Genomic DNA, 14,659 nt, shown 5'->3' with positions numbered 1-14,659 from the left:
CACTCTGCGGGAAACACCACTACACACAAAGTTATGCGAGCCAGTTTCTACTAGCCCACATTATTCAAGGATGTCTGTAAGTGCCCGATCTATCAGCAATGCGCCGGCAGAACATGAAGGTCAGCAACCCCGTTGTACCCTGTTGCAGTGACCGAACCATTCCAACAATGGGGCCTAGACATAATTGGGGAGATTTTCCCTCATTTGTCAAAACAACACCGCAACATTCTAACAACAACTGATTACTTCACGCGGTGGACAGAAGCAGTTCTACTCAAGTGATCAAACAACTAGGAGGTCATCAGCTTCCTCCAACAGAACATGATCTCATGTTTCAGCGTTCCAGTATCACTTATTTTTTATAATGCAACGTACTTTTCATCTTTGAAAATATATGATTTTCCACTATAAAATGGTATTGTGTTGAAACACTCATCTAACTACTACTCGCAGGGAAATGGTCTCGAAGAATCCACGAACAAAAAACTTATCCGTATAATCAAAAAGACTGTTTACTCTAAGCAGCACAACTGACATTCCACCCCGATGAAAGCATTATGGGTTGACCACGTAACACCCAAACCCTCTCTGAATACCTCACCATACTTCCTGGTCTATGGTAATGAATCCATCTTTCCACCCAATATCTACTTGCCTATGCTTCAGCTATACCAAGAATCCCAAGGCAAGCCTTGCTAGCTAGTTCATTGTAGGATGTATACACTCCATAATATTCATGAAGAAAGGATGAAAGCAAAAGAAAAAATTTACACTCCACCAGAACCGTATCAAGAGATGGTTTGATAAGAAGTCTGCAGGGAAAGCTAACTTTGATGTTGGCGACTTGGTCTTAAAATGGGATAAATCCCATGAAGACAAAGGCAAGCATATGAATTTCCAGCCCCTGTTGATTGGTCTGTATACAGTCCATGAGAAGCTTGGCCCACACACGTACTGTCTGCAATCACTTGACGGGAGGATTGACAACCTTCCTGTCAATGGCCAAGATCTCAAACACTACTTCCAGTAGGCTGGGCTGCACCCCGCACCATGTACATATTCTGCTTGCTGCTTGTTGTTTTCATTTTTGTTTCATTTCTTACTATTTTTGTTTTTTTTTTTTGGTTTGCTTAATACATTATTTTATTTTTTTCCGGAAATAAGTGTTTCCATCTACTGAGTTCTGGCATTTGAATGAGTATGTGGCTGAGATATGAAGAGACTTGTGACACTGCAACACTTGGCAAGTCTTGTGTCCATATTCTCTGTGCTTGGTTATAACTTTCGGCCGATGAAGTCTTGATGGAAAATACAAGCCATTTGCAAGGGGATATTTGGTCCAACCATGAACCTGTGTCCACACTAGGAAGCCCCATTCCTGTACTCAACTTTCTGGTATGTGTTTTCAGGCTCATCCAACTAGTAGAAACAAAGAAGGGGAAAATCTAAACGAGAAAACCTATGTCAGAGGTCTTACATTCTTCTCTGAAGGAACAACCTCTTCCACCCTAAAAATAAATAAGTGCCTATGCATAGTCCTCTTAAAAAAAGACAAAGGCGAAAGAAGAGAAAGGCTTCCTGCACAGAGAGGTGAAGCATGAAACTCCACTGGGGTACTGACCAGGCTCACTAGCAGTGGAGAAATGTGTGTGTTCCTGCGTGACTCCGTCAAGGTACTGTTGATGCCTACTGGAAGCGGAGCAACACCAGAGATGAAAACTTATACTCTGAAAATATTCAACTCGCGAACCAAACTACCCTTACCAATTTCGAAACGTTGTGATCAAGCTGAACTTTTATTGTGTTTGACTGAGTTGGCAAAAGGTGAACCATCTTTGTACATGGGGTAAGTGGGGAAGCCGAAGTAACTCACATAACGATTCAATACTTCTCGAAAGACCAAGGCCCTATGTTGTCAGTGAACCAAAATAGAGAAGCTGGAGTTCTACCAATGTGTTTCCAAGTGTTGTAGCGGTTGCAACACCCTCCAAAATTTTGGCCCGCATCCAATATTAGAGCCTCCTTTGAGAGTTTTTCTTGATGTTTGAACACAAGCGGTTCAACCTGTGAGCTCGTGTGAGCCTTTGCAACCACCTTGCTTGATCGTTCAACAGACAAATTTTTGCATGTTGGTAACAATGTCACGCTTGTGACCATGTTCTGGTCATACACAAGGTCTTCGCTTCATGTGTACATGCTATGATTTGCTATGTAAACATACGTGGCATTCACACACAGAGTCATATGCACTATCGCACAAGCAGCGTCGCGGTCGTCCAATGCTCAATCACAAGCATCGTGGTCATCCAATAATCAATCAAAAGTGTTGCGCTTGTCAACTTGCACCGTCAGTCGGTCATATTGAACATGTGTGTCTGGATGGGTTGAGTCATCTTGTCGTCAAGTCATGTAAGTGTGTGTTTGCAAGTTTGCATATGCACCTTTTCAGTCACTCACACACTTAGTCATTTTTCTAAAGTTCTAACAAACAAATCATCCTCTGACAGCCAGACCTTCGCCTTATCATCGACTCGATCGACTGTCACCTAGAATAACACAGAAGCACCAGCAAGCCATTTCAAGTTGTGTTGCTTGCAAGTTGATCAATCAACCCTCTTGTTCATCAACCAGAGAGTTTGACCGAACAGTCACCTCGGGACTGACTCCCCTCAAAAATTGTGTCGAGGCTAGAAACCTTGCACCCTCCGCTGACTGAGAAAATTATGCAGACAAGCCGGACAGACACCAAGTGCCCGTCCCTGTCTCCCTCAGAAAATTGCATAGTTTTCCCAGCCAGCCCACTAGTCAGTCGGCCGGTTGCTCACCCGGAAAACTGTGCAGATTTCATGAGAAAGCCCTCTACTGCCCAGTAGTTCGCTCGGCTAAGAAACTATGTAGAGGTGATCAGCAAACCAGCTTCCCAGCATTAGTGCAAGTTTTCTCGCCAGTAGCTCGTTTCCAGTTCCCTCCAGGAATTTCACAGTTTTTGCTGCCAAGCTCCCAACATCCCGCTACCAATTCCCTCCAGGAATTGTGCAATTTTTTGCCGCTAAGCTCCTAGCTGCCTGCTCCTTCCAGAAATTATGTAGATTTTATCAGCCTTGCCTTCCTGTAGCCTGAACTACTCCTCCCAAAAATTGCGCAAATTTGTCCTCAAGCCAAGCCAAATCCAGCAGATAGTCACTATTGATCTAGATTTCCCATCACCATCTCCCAGTGACTTCTGCACAGTTTTCAACAGTAGTTCCTGGAGCCTCCATTCCAACTCAAAAATTACCTCATGTGGTTTCTTAAACTTGTCTCCTCTTCCATTCACCTACATCTGAAATGATCATGCATCGTGATAAACTAGCAGATTTATGAATTTGTTGTTGTCTCATCACTATCGATTGCAGATATAGGTACCAAAACAAACTTTGCACGACGACGGATGGAATGAACAAATGGAGTACATGAAAAAGGACATGTTCACCAATGGACGAACAAACAACCCATGCAAAGAGATGTGCTCACGAACGGACAATCATGTAAAGATGTGTTCGCAGACGGATGGACAAATGAATATTCGAAGATGTGTTCGCAGATAGATGGATGAATGAACATACACTTTTTGCGAATGGATGAACCTGTCAAGCATGCCAACATACAAGCAAGGAGAAACATGTGAATGTAACATCAAGAAAACCCAACGACCACCAAGACTCCATGCATCTTGTCATGTGGAGGTGAAATTGTGACACACCATGAGGACATCAATCACCCAGCAGCACTGAAACTTGACATGCACATCAACAGCAACAAGAATGTACTAGCACTGTCATGTCGAGTCTTGTCATGAGTCATGTCATCCACATCTTTACTGTGGGTCATAATTTCAATCAATGTAATGTAACGTGGAAGTCCAAGAGACCCTCTTGTCATATGAAGAGTCATGTAAAGTTGAAAGGTCATGGAAGTCAAACAGTCATGAGGGAACTCAAATAGTCACAAGGGTCAGTTTCACCCTTGGCTATAAATACCCCCTCATTTGTACATGGAAAAGACTTTTCACCTTGGCTCCTCCCACATAGCCTTGAGAGTTTGTAATATTTTCTTTGAGGAGTAGTTAGTGGCTCCAACACCTCACCCACAGGGTTAGTGGTGTATGGTGTATCGATGTGTCTTGGAACTTTCACTTAATTCAGAAGCTTGCTAACAGGCCAACACGCTTTCACGTACGTGTTGGAACTGTTTGTAAGATTCGTCTTGAGCACTTGTAATGCATGTTTCTTTTACCTCTATTTAACACTTGGATTCATTCAACTGTTCTAATACATATATATCAATGAAAATGTGTTGTATAAGTTGTTAATGTTGTCCTACCCGTGTGGTTATCTTCCAGACATGAGACAGAACCTTTCACTTAAACTTGCTATAATGACCGTCGCACACACACAGATTTACGGTTGATTGTTGTATGTGCTATATTCCCTTGTGCGTTGTGACTACCACATCCATGTGGATTCCTCCTTTGGAAGCTGTGCACGTCTTGTTGTATTGTGTGTTCCTAATAGAGGTGGGTTTCCTCCCATCCGACTTGGGATTCACTTCCACCCTTCCTCTCTCCGGTGAAAGAACCTTGAAACAAGTAACATTATCAATCACTAGGCATGCGAGCCTCACTACTCGAAGACAAAGTAGACCACTCTCCTGTGCTGACAAGCAAGGGCTAAGGCAAACTTTTAAGATAATGGCAACTGGGCTGTCGGCCGGATAAATCGTTCTTGCAGACAAGACCGATCTCCCTAGTATCTACAGATATCTAGCAACAAGCGGAACAAGAAAATCTACCTTTCTCTAAATATTGTGATTTATAAATAAAAACCAAGAGGTGTTTTAGACCCTACCTTAAGTCCAACGCTAGTTTGTGGCAGCCATGCTTCGACCATCCGAATGAGTTTCCTTTTGAGAACATGCAAACACAAACAAGCACACATCAAATAACACCTGCATAGCTAATATAATAAACCATATTCATCATGGTGATCAAGGAATCCATGAAATAAACTATACAAGACAACTTATTGAGAAAAATAAACTTGATTGTATTAACTTTGAAAATAAGAAGAAACTTTACAACCTTTGGTGCCTTCATGTTGTACAAGCTCCTCCCAGGGTCCAAGCAAGAATCTCCTCTACTTTGACAAGCCTCACACTCTTCCCAATAAGATCAAAAGGTATGTAATCTCTCCTCTTAAGCTCAATTAGGAAGTCTAAATTCCAACAACATTTACCCTAAAAAATATTCAGCTTTCCACCTCCTTAGTAACTAGCCCAATGCCTCATTCTATAGTGTAGAGGAAGGAAGTTACAAGTCCACCTATGAAGGGATAGAGTCCTCCTTCAAAGGGATAAGCTCCTTACATCAAGGGGTTAGCTCCTTTAGGTATGGGATGCATGAACCTCAAAGGAGCGAACTTGCCACCTCAATATTCCCTTTAGAAGCTTCTAGAAATAACCCAAAGTGAGTTTTTAAGAATATACTTGTGCCTTTTTTACTTTTACAGGGGTCCGCACCCATTACACAGAAACAGAGCAGGCAGGTCCACAGGGGACATGACCAGTGGGTGCGGGATCGCAGGTAATGCTAAGAGAAAGTGCGGAACCAGAGTTTTAGAGATTTTTAAGGGCTTTCTCTCATTTTTCAAGGCTTGACATGAAGAGCTGAGGTTTAAGACTTGTAAAGGAAGAAAGTATGAGTGGTGATAGACTCACACTAATTGCAGAATGTCATGGTGACAATATTTTGTGCAACATGGGCCATCATACTGAATGGGACTTCCACACTAAACGATGTGAGGTCTAGTTGGGACTTCATACTGGGGTGCTCTCTTGAATGTTGGCAGGTCCAACATCCTGAATAGAAGGATAAACTATTGGTTGAGTACTCCAAGGATAGACATGCTTGTGATATTTGGATGGCACACACTAGGATGACCAATTCTGGCTGATGGATGATGTTATTTACTACAACGACTGGATCTATCTGGTGCCAAGATCTCAGCTGAAGGAGAGGATCATGCAGGCAACCCATGATTCTCCACTAGTTGGGAACCCAGTCTTCCTTAAGACATATCGTGTTGTCAGGGATATATTCTCTTGGCAGGGACTCAAGGGAGATGTTTTGAAGCACATCAGGTAGTGCATGATTGCCAGAGAAACAAGTTGGAGATGACCCACTTGTTCAGTTTTCTACAAACACTTCCCATTCCAGAGAGGATGTGGGAGAGCGTGTCCACGGACTTCATCACTAAGCTTCCAATTGTGCAGGGGCAAGATTGCATCTATGTGGTGGTCGACATATTAACCAAGTTTTCCCACTTCTTTTCTATTTCATCGAGATATTTAGCCTCCCAAGTGACTAATTTGTTCTATCAGGAGGTTTTCAGGTTGCATGGTCTTCCCCAAGTCAAATGTGAGTGACATGGACAACAAATTTATGGGGGCTTTTTGGCAGGATTTGTTCAGGCTAGTGGGGACAAAGCTTACACCCATCACTAGATATCACCCCCAAACTGATGGGTAGACAAAGATTGTGAACAAATGGATGGAAGGGTACTTGCGCAACTGCGTGACTAGGCAGCAGAGAGCATGGGTCAAATGGCTACATCTCGGGGATTTCTCCTACAACACAACTTATCATATGTCCATTGGTATGTCCCATTTTTTAGCTCTTTATGGGTACAATGCTATTACTTTTTCTGAAATCGTGTTTGGATATAACATGGCCTCGAGGGCCAAAGACTGTGTTCAAGAGAGCTAGGAGATTCTTTGGGCTTTGAAGAACAATTTGTAGGTGGCCCAAAATTAGCAAAATATATATGTTGATAAGCACAGGGTGGAGAGAAAGTTCGAAGTAGGAGACGTGGTCTACTTATGCTTGCATCCATACAAACAATCTTCACTCAAGAAGAAGCGTGCAAAAAATTGCGGCCACACTTCTATGGGAATTCCCAGGTGGTTAGGATGGTAGGTGAGGTGGCCTATGAGTGGTAGATTCCTTTAAAGAGCTGGATTCACAACGTGTTCCATGTCTCATCCCTGAAAAAGGAGTTGGGACAACAAGTCGTAGTAGCAACTAAGTTTCCTATGTTGGATGATGAGGGGCATTTGGTTTTGACACCAAAGCTCATACTATAGACTTGGGAGTGGAAGTTGAGAAATAGGGTGGTCAGGGATCTTTTGGTCAAGTGGAAAGATTTACCGGAGGAGGACGCTACATGGGAGGATGAGAAGAATTTACAACCTCTAGTTTTATAGTTGCTTGGGGTCAAGCAACATCCGGGAGGGGAGGACTCTAATGTCCCTTCCTAAATTTTCCTAATGTTTGGAAAATAAAATTTTGACAATTTTGATTAATACTAGGTTAAGGAAAATTTTAGTGGAAAACATAGAAGAAATACTTTATTTGCATGCTAGTGGAATATGGGGCCCACATGAAATGCACACTTGGGGAAGAAGGAATTCAAATTCCTCGAGGCAAATCGAATTGGTGGAGGGACCCACAAGGAATGCATGGCCAACAATTATAAAAGGAAGGAATGAGGGAGAAATAGGGGTCTTTTGTCTATTTAAAAATCAAATTTGCCTTAGCTGTTCAACTGAGCCAATATTGTGATGTTTAGCACAAGAGCTTCCCAAGGAGAGAAGCTCAACCTTTCTTCAGTGGACTTTGAGTGCCACCCAAGGAAGGCTTTCCTTCATCACTAAGACTGGAAGAAGCATTAGCTATAGGTCCCACACATTTCTGGGGTAAAGTACACAGTTTGGGAGCCACCATTACACAAAGGGAGGAGTCACTTGCTGTTTGTGGAGAGGTGATGTCGGGAAATTGACCAGAGAAGCTACAGGGGTGTTCTTTCATCATTTTCAGGAGTGTGGAGGGCATCTACAACCAACAAGACCAACCTTCATGTAGTTCTCACTTCCTCATGCGCAGGGCTGTGTCATCTCCTCCATGACTGTGAAGACATTGGAGTGAGACACTTTGGGGCAGCATCATCTGGGGGAGTTTGGAGTTGGGGTGTTGGGAAATCATTTGGAGGGCCATTTGAGGAGGATTGCTAGAGTTGGGAGAGTAGAGATTGATAGGATCAGCCACAGTAACTTAATTCGAAATTAGAGGAGGGCCAAGCTGTGAAGGGTCAAAATTTGAAGGTTGGAAGAAAGGGAAACACTTTCTAGGTTTTTGGCAAGGAGAACTCTCCTAATTTTATAGAATTTTCTGGACACTCTAGATTGGGAAAATCAAGGGGCGAAGTCAGGCATCAGTGCAGTTTTGGAAAACAACGTAGTTTTCTGGAGGAGCTTGCTATTGTAGCTGTTGGGATTCCTTCTATATTCATCACTTGGTGCTTGTAGCTTGCCTTGTGCAAGCCTAGGTGCATTTTCTCCAACTCATTTGTACTACAACAACTATTATTAATAAAATCTTGGCCAATTTGTGGATTTGGAGAAATTTCTAGTTTACGTGTATGCATTTTTGAAAATTTTTGTGTTGCTATCTTTGCATGTCTTTGTTATCATTCTAAAATTTCCATTAGGAATATTACACTGTCTTTCACATATAAGGATATTTGGTTGTGATGCATATGTACATGTTCCAAAGGAGAAAAGAACCAAGTTGGATAGTAAGTCTGAAAGGTGCATATTTATTGGGTATAATGATAGTTTAAAAGGTTATAAGATTTGGAACCCAGAAACAAGGAAGGTTGTGTACAATCGAGATGTGGCTTTTAGAGAGGTGAAATATGATATTAAACATGAAGTCCTACCAAAGGAACCTGAGAACATAGAGTTTGAGCTAAAGGAGGAAGAATCAAAATCTACATTAGAATAAGAATCAGAAGATGAAAGCCACAAACTCCAGTTGTGAGAAGATTAGTTCGAGAAAGAAGGTAGCTAGAAAGGTATAGTCCATCTTCTTTCTATTCAAATTTTTCTTTACCTGTTACTAATGATGATCCCAGAACTGTCAGGGAGGTAGTAGATTCAGAGGATGGCAAACTTTGGGAAAAGGCCATGATTGATGAAATGGCTCTTTGGACAAGAATGAGGCTTGGGATCTGGTGGAGTTGTCAGATGGAAGGAAACCCATTAGAAGAAAATGGGTGTTTAAGAAGAAGATGAATGCAGAAGGAAAGGTGGAGAAATACAAAGCTCAGTTGGTAGAAAAAGGTTATTCCCAAGTGCCGGGAATTGATTTTGGTGATAATTTTTCTCTTGTTGCCAAGGTAGCTTCTATTAGATTACTTTTATCTGTTGCTATTGCTTTTGATTTTGAGGTAGAACAGATGGATGTGAAGACAAAGTTTCTTCATGGGGATCTAGAAGAATAGATCTATATGAAGAAACTTGAAGGCTTTACAGTGAAGGGAGAGAAAGAACTAGTATATAGGTTAAAAAAGTCTTTGTATGGGTTAAAACAATCACCAAGGATGTGGTATCAAAAATTTGATACATATATACGGGGACTTGGCTTCACTAGAAGCAAAGTAGATCATTTTTTGTATTTTAAATTAATTGGTGACCGTGTTATTTATCTGGTCTTCTATGTGGATGATATGTTGCTGATTGGAAATGACAAAGAAATTATCTAGGATTTGAAGACCCAATTTTCCACTGAACTGTACATGCACTGAGTTAACTGATGTATTCTTTAGTTGCATTACGAGTTAATAATTAGTGAATTAATTAATAACTAATTCACACAACTCATCACTTAGTCTATTGATCAGTTAGACTAAATACAACTAGTTCAACTAAGTCAAACTGAACACAACTCCATTAACTGCTCATCCAACTCCACAGAACTCAACCACATGAGTTCTAACTGATGTCCTGCATGCAACAACTCAACTGACTCATAAAGAAAATGTATTTCCTTCTGACAGCTGCATGTGCCACATCTGTAGCTCAAACTGAAGTGCTCCAAGAGGATAAGATAAAGTTTATAGTCTAAATATTATTATGAGACAATAATATTTAACTTTCTACTTTTGACTAGCAGTCTAAAAATAGACTCTGATCACTCTTGCTGTGATAATTCCTGTTGTGATCCAAAAATAGACTTTGCGTCATAATTTTCCTGCGGGCCCACTTAGTGAAGGCGACTCCTTTCCACTAAGCTCCATCATCTTATTGCATTCTCAACAAGCATTTCTTGTTGCACACTTTTCAACAGACATGTCTTGTGTTCCATACACAAGTGTAGTCAGTAGCCTGATTTATGCAATGGTTTGTACTAAACCACACATTTCACATGCAGTGGGAGTATTGATTAGGTTTATGTCAGAACTAGGGAAGGAGCAATGGATAGTAGTGAAGCAGGTTTTTAGGTATTTGGGTGGCACTAGTGATTATGTTCTAGGATACCAAGGAAGACCAGGATTGGATAGAGTTTTGGAAATCCATGGCTTTGTTGATGCAAACTAGGCTGGAGATCTGGATCAGAGAAGATCTCCAAGTGGGTATGTATTTAACCTATTTCGAGGTGCAGTCAGTTGGATGAGCAAGAGATAGTCTGTAGTGTCACTTTCAACTATAGAGGTAAAATACATGGCATCCACTCGTGCAAGCAAGGAAGTAGTTTGGTTGCAAATATTGTGTCCAAGTATGGGGTTAGTACAACGAGTTATAAGGATATACTGTGACAACCAAAGTGAAATTTTCTTGGTAAAGAACCCTGCTTATCATTCATATACAAAGCACATTGATGTCTACTATCACTTTGTGAGGGATATGGTTGAGTACAAAAAGATGTTGCTGGTAAACGTGGACACTTTGAAGAATGTTGCAGATGCATTGAAAAAGTTTGTGAGCATTGAGAAATTTTCTTGGTGTAGAGAAACAATGGGCATTGTAGGGATGGACCAATGACTAAGCTCTCCTGTGATCCCCTATGTGGAAAAGAAAACAACAAGTGGGAGAATGTTGTGTGTGTTTTATATTATTCCACAACTAAATGCACGCGTGGGGGGCTCATAGGGGGGTGGTAGCCCCCTTGTATGGGGTTCGGGGAAGCGGCTCGAGAATTTTTTTTTGACCCTATATTAGGTGGGTGGACCTACCTATGGTTTTGTGTTGGGTTTCACACATGGTTTTGGGTATGATGTTTTTTTTCCCATGGTATTTTGTAGATCCAGTCAAGGGAACTACGTTTATGTTCTAATCCAAGGTTAATGGATTAGGGTTTATGAATGCTTCGACATGTATATTTATGTATTGTAATATTGAAAGGAACATAATGAAAAATCAATCTGATAGTCCCGGTTTTGGGATCTAGGGGAAAATATCTCTCGATTTGTTTTGTGTTTCTCGCCATTATATATTTTATGTGTTTTAAGAATTCATTTGCAGGTAATTTTTATACAAGGTTAAAACCTACATATATTTCTTGTAAATAGATTGGAACTCTCTTTCTTGTAGAACCTAGATTTAATTTGCAAAATGGTCTCTGCATGCCTTGGTTTGATCCATTGTCACAAAGCAACTTAAGTAGAACTTAGCTTACTGTGCATAAAACACCATCACCTCTTAAGTTTATACGAATCTCATATTGATAAATTAAACTTAATAGCTTTGGGAGTTGCAACATTCTTTCTACAATACCAAAGCTCATCAATACCTTCACCTATGTCAACTTCATTTCACTTGTTGTGATTTGTTCCTCTGATGGGATTTGTTTTGTGACGGTTGGATTTAATTAATTGGTCTCTTGGTTACTCATGCTTAGGGGCACATTTTTATCTCTATGTTGATGTTTTTTGTGTTGTACCTGCATAATTATGAGTTCGGGTTGGTGTTTGAATTAGTGGTTGTCTCCTTGCATCTACCTCCTCTGGATAATGAATTTCAAGGTATTTCATTTCCTTGTCTTGTCTTGTCTCAGGTTTTTGGTATCTGGGCAATTTTTTTTTATGGTTTTAGCTCGGTGGGGGTTGTGGTTTGATTAGTGTTACAATGGCTTTATCATTTGGCTCTTGATTTTCGTTTTCAATTTTGGGTCTTAATGAATATTCTCTTTGTTCGTTAATGTTATTTATGGTGTTTTGAAGATTTATATGGTGGTGGCTAGTTTAGTTTTAAACTCTATGGCCTGTCAATTGGGCACGAGGTTTGTCTTTCTATCTTGGTTGTCTCAAATTCTCTTCTAACCATCTGTGTCTTGGGGTGGTGGTTCATTTCATGGTCTTGCATGTCTCTTCATTGCCCTGAGTTGAATAATGTCCTTGAATTCAGGCCATTGGGTTGGAGGTTGGGTGATGACTTAGTAGTTTTAAGGTCTAGCCTAGAGGTGGTGGTATTTTGTCCTTTCGATTGTTGTTTTGGTTGTGGGTTTGCTTCGCACTGTTTGTCTTATCGGGTTACAGCCTATATTATGGCTCCTAGACAATATATGGTGCCTCATTGTGGTGGTTTGGGGCATGTTGGTGTGAAACAAACACAACCTTTTGCTTGTGATTCTGTGGCCACCCTTTTTTACTCTGTCCCTCTGGAAGTTCATAGGGAAATACTTATTTTAAGTCTTAGGAAGAAATGGAAAGGGTGTATTTTTCAGATTATGAAATTGGTAGTGGTGGGCTTAAATGGCTCCCAAATTTGGGCTGGTCCAGGAAGAGGCAATTCATCTTGCTATACTCCCTATCTCTACATCAACAATTGGACACTTTGCTTAGGATGGTTTTTAAGGATAAACAAGTCAATAGCTATAATGTGTTCTCTAGCATTGAAGACATTAAATGCATCCTACATAATCATCATTTGTCTTAATAATATAGATGCTCGATTGGGTTGTGTGGAGGATTGTTTGCTATCGAATTATGCATCTAGTGACTTAACGGATCCTCCTGTGAATCTGACCTTTCCAATGGATATTACCAACCATGATTGCATTGTCTTTTCTTCGGATCCTAACTGAAGGCTAGGCTGATATGGTTTTGCTTTTTGTCAAGACAATTTTTTTCAATGATGCTTAAGTCCCGTTGCCACTTTATGGCAGGGCTTTCTGGTGATAATTGACATATGTTTTCTATCCTTTATAAGCCTCATTTTTTGGAGATTACATAACTCTATGGCTCACTACACTACGGTTCAATGATATTGCTCGGAGGTTATGTTCATTCTTTGTTTACGTCGCCCACGTGCTTGTTGTTTGCTTGGTACTTTTTCAAATTTGTTTTTGCAATACGGCCTTGCGCGTTGACTTTTGTGGTTATCATAATAGAAAGGTCATCGAAGGTTGGTGGAGCATCTTCCACTTCATGCAGGTTCTCTGCGGATTGGTGGCATTGTCTAATGATGTTTTTCCTGCCAAGTGGTACTAACGTGATTATGTGCTACTCCTTTTTGGCTTAGTAGCATTGTGTTATTTTGTTAGTCGGCTCATGGGATGCCTTGTAGTATTTGTCTATAACTCTCTACGCTTCTTCGTCTTTGTTGACCAAAAGACTTATGTGTGTCTAATCTCTTATATTATATGGTTAAGTTATATACATTGCTGGAAAACTAAAACACATCTCCTAGGTCGTCATGATGACCCTATCACTAAGCTTTCAAATGATTCAAATATCTCTATATATGTCACCAGGCTTTCAAATAATTAAAATATCTCTATATCGTTGTTGCAATTTTGTTTTGCATTAATAAAAATGATTTCCCACCTTTCAAAAAAACCATGTAATTTAATCCGTGGCATTAAACCAAATATTAATCCATATCATGATATAACCTTTTATTTTTAAATAATATTATATTAAAAGAAATGATCGTAATAAAAGCAAGCGTGCCACGGTCCATCAAAGAGCGATGTGACTCTAAGACATTTCAAGAAACCTTGACGCGGATCTTTTATTTGAACAGCGACACAATTCATCTCCAACACTTTTCTCTTAAAGTTATGAATGCATTGGAAAACACGATGAAAGAGCCGTGATCGTTTTGTCTTTTTCTTTTTGCTTGTGTGATTTGGGTTTTTGTTTTTAATATGAAATGAAATAATATTTCAAGTTTATTAAAAATGGTTTATGAGATTATTAATTTTTTATTTTTTGTTTTTTTGTAATTCAATTATTTTCTTATTTAAATTGATGAGGTGATCTAATTTTTTAACAATTTTCTAGTTAAAAAGATAATGTCAAGAAATTGATGCTAGCATGTTTTCATAATTTTTTGTGATGTCTTTGAATACATCACATTCCAAAAATGAAATGTTTTTCTGATTCCACAGTCTTACGTGCAAAATGTACACACCCGTTCTTCCCAAGCTTCTTTAGGCCTTTTCCACCGTCCTGTTTCACACCGAAGTTGATGTGAATTGGTCCTCAATTGAGCAATAAGAACCTTTGCCCTCCAAGAAATGCTAGCTCCAATGAACTCTTTTTGTTGTAGACCACACATATGATTGAATTCTTCATAGGGTTGAAATATAGTCATTTGATTTCTGAAAATATCATATCGTAAATAAACTTTTTCTTGTGGCATCCATCTTTTTTTATAAAAATTCATTATAAGTGGTCGTCAACTAACAACAAAATAATTATTATTAATCAAATAAAATAATTAATTATTGATTAATGTAAATTGATTCATTATTTTTATTCAAAAAAATCATATCATTTCA

Source organism: Pinus tabuliformis, chromosome 9 (genome assembly GCF_031772625.1).
Source record: "Pinus tabuliformis cultivar Carrire ecotype Pingquan chromosome 9, CPIR1, whole genome shotgun sequence".
In the NCBI taxonomy this organism is placed as follows: Eukaryota; Viridiplantae; Streptophyta; class Pinopsida; order Pinales; family Pinaceae; genus Pinus; species Pinus tabuliformis.
Note: the sequence above shows the minus strand (reverse complement) of the source record.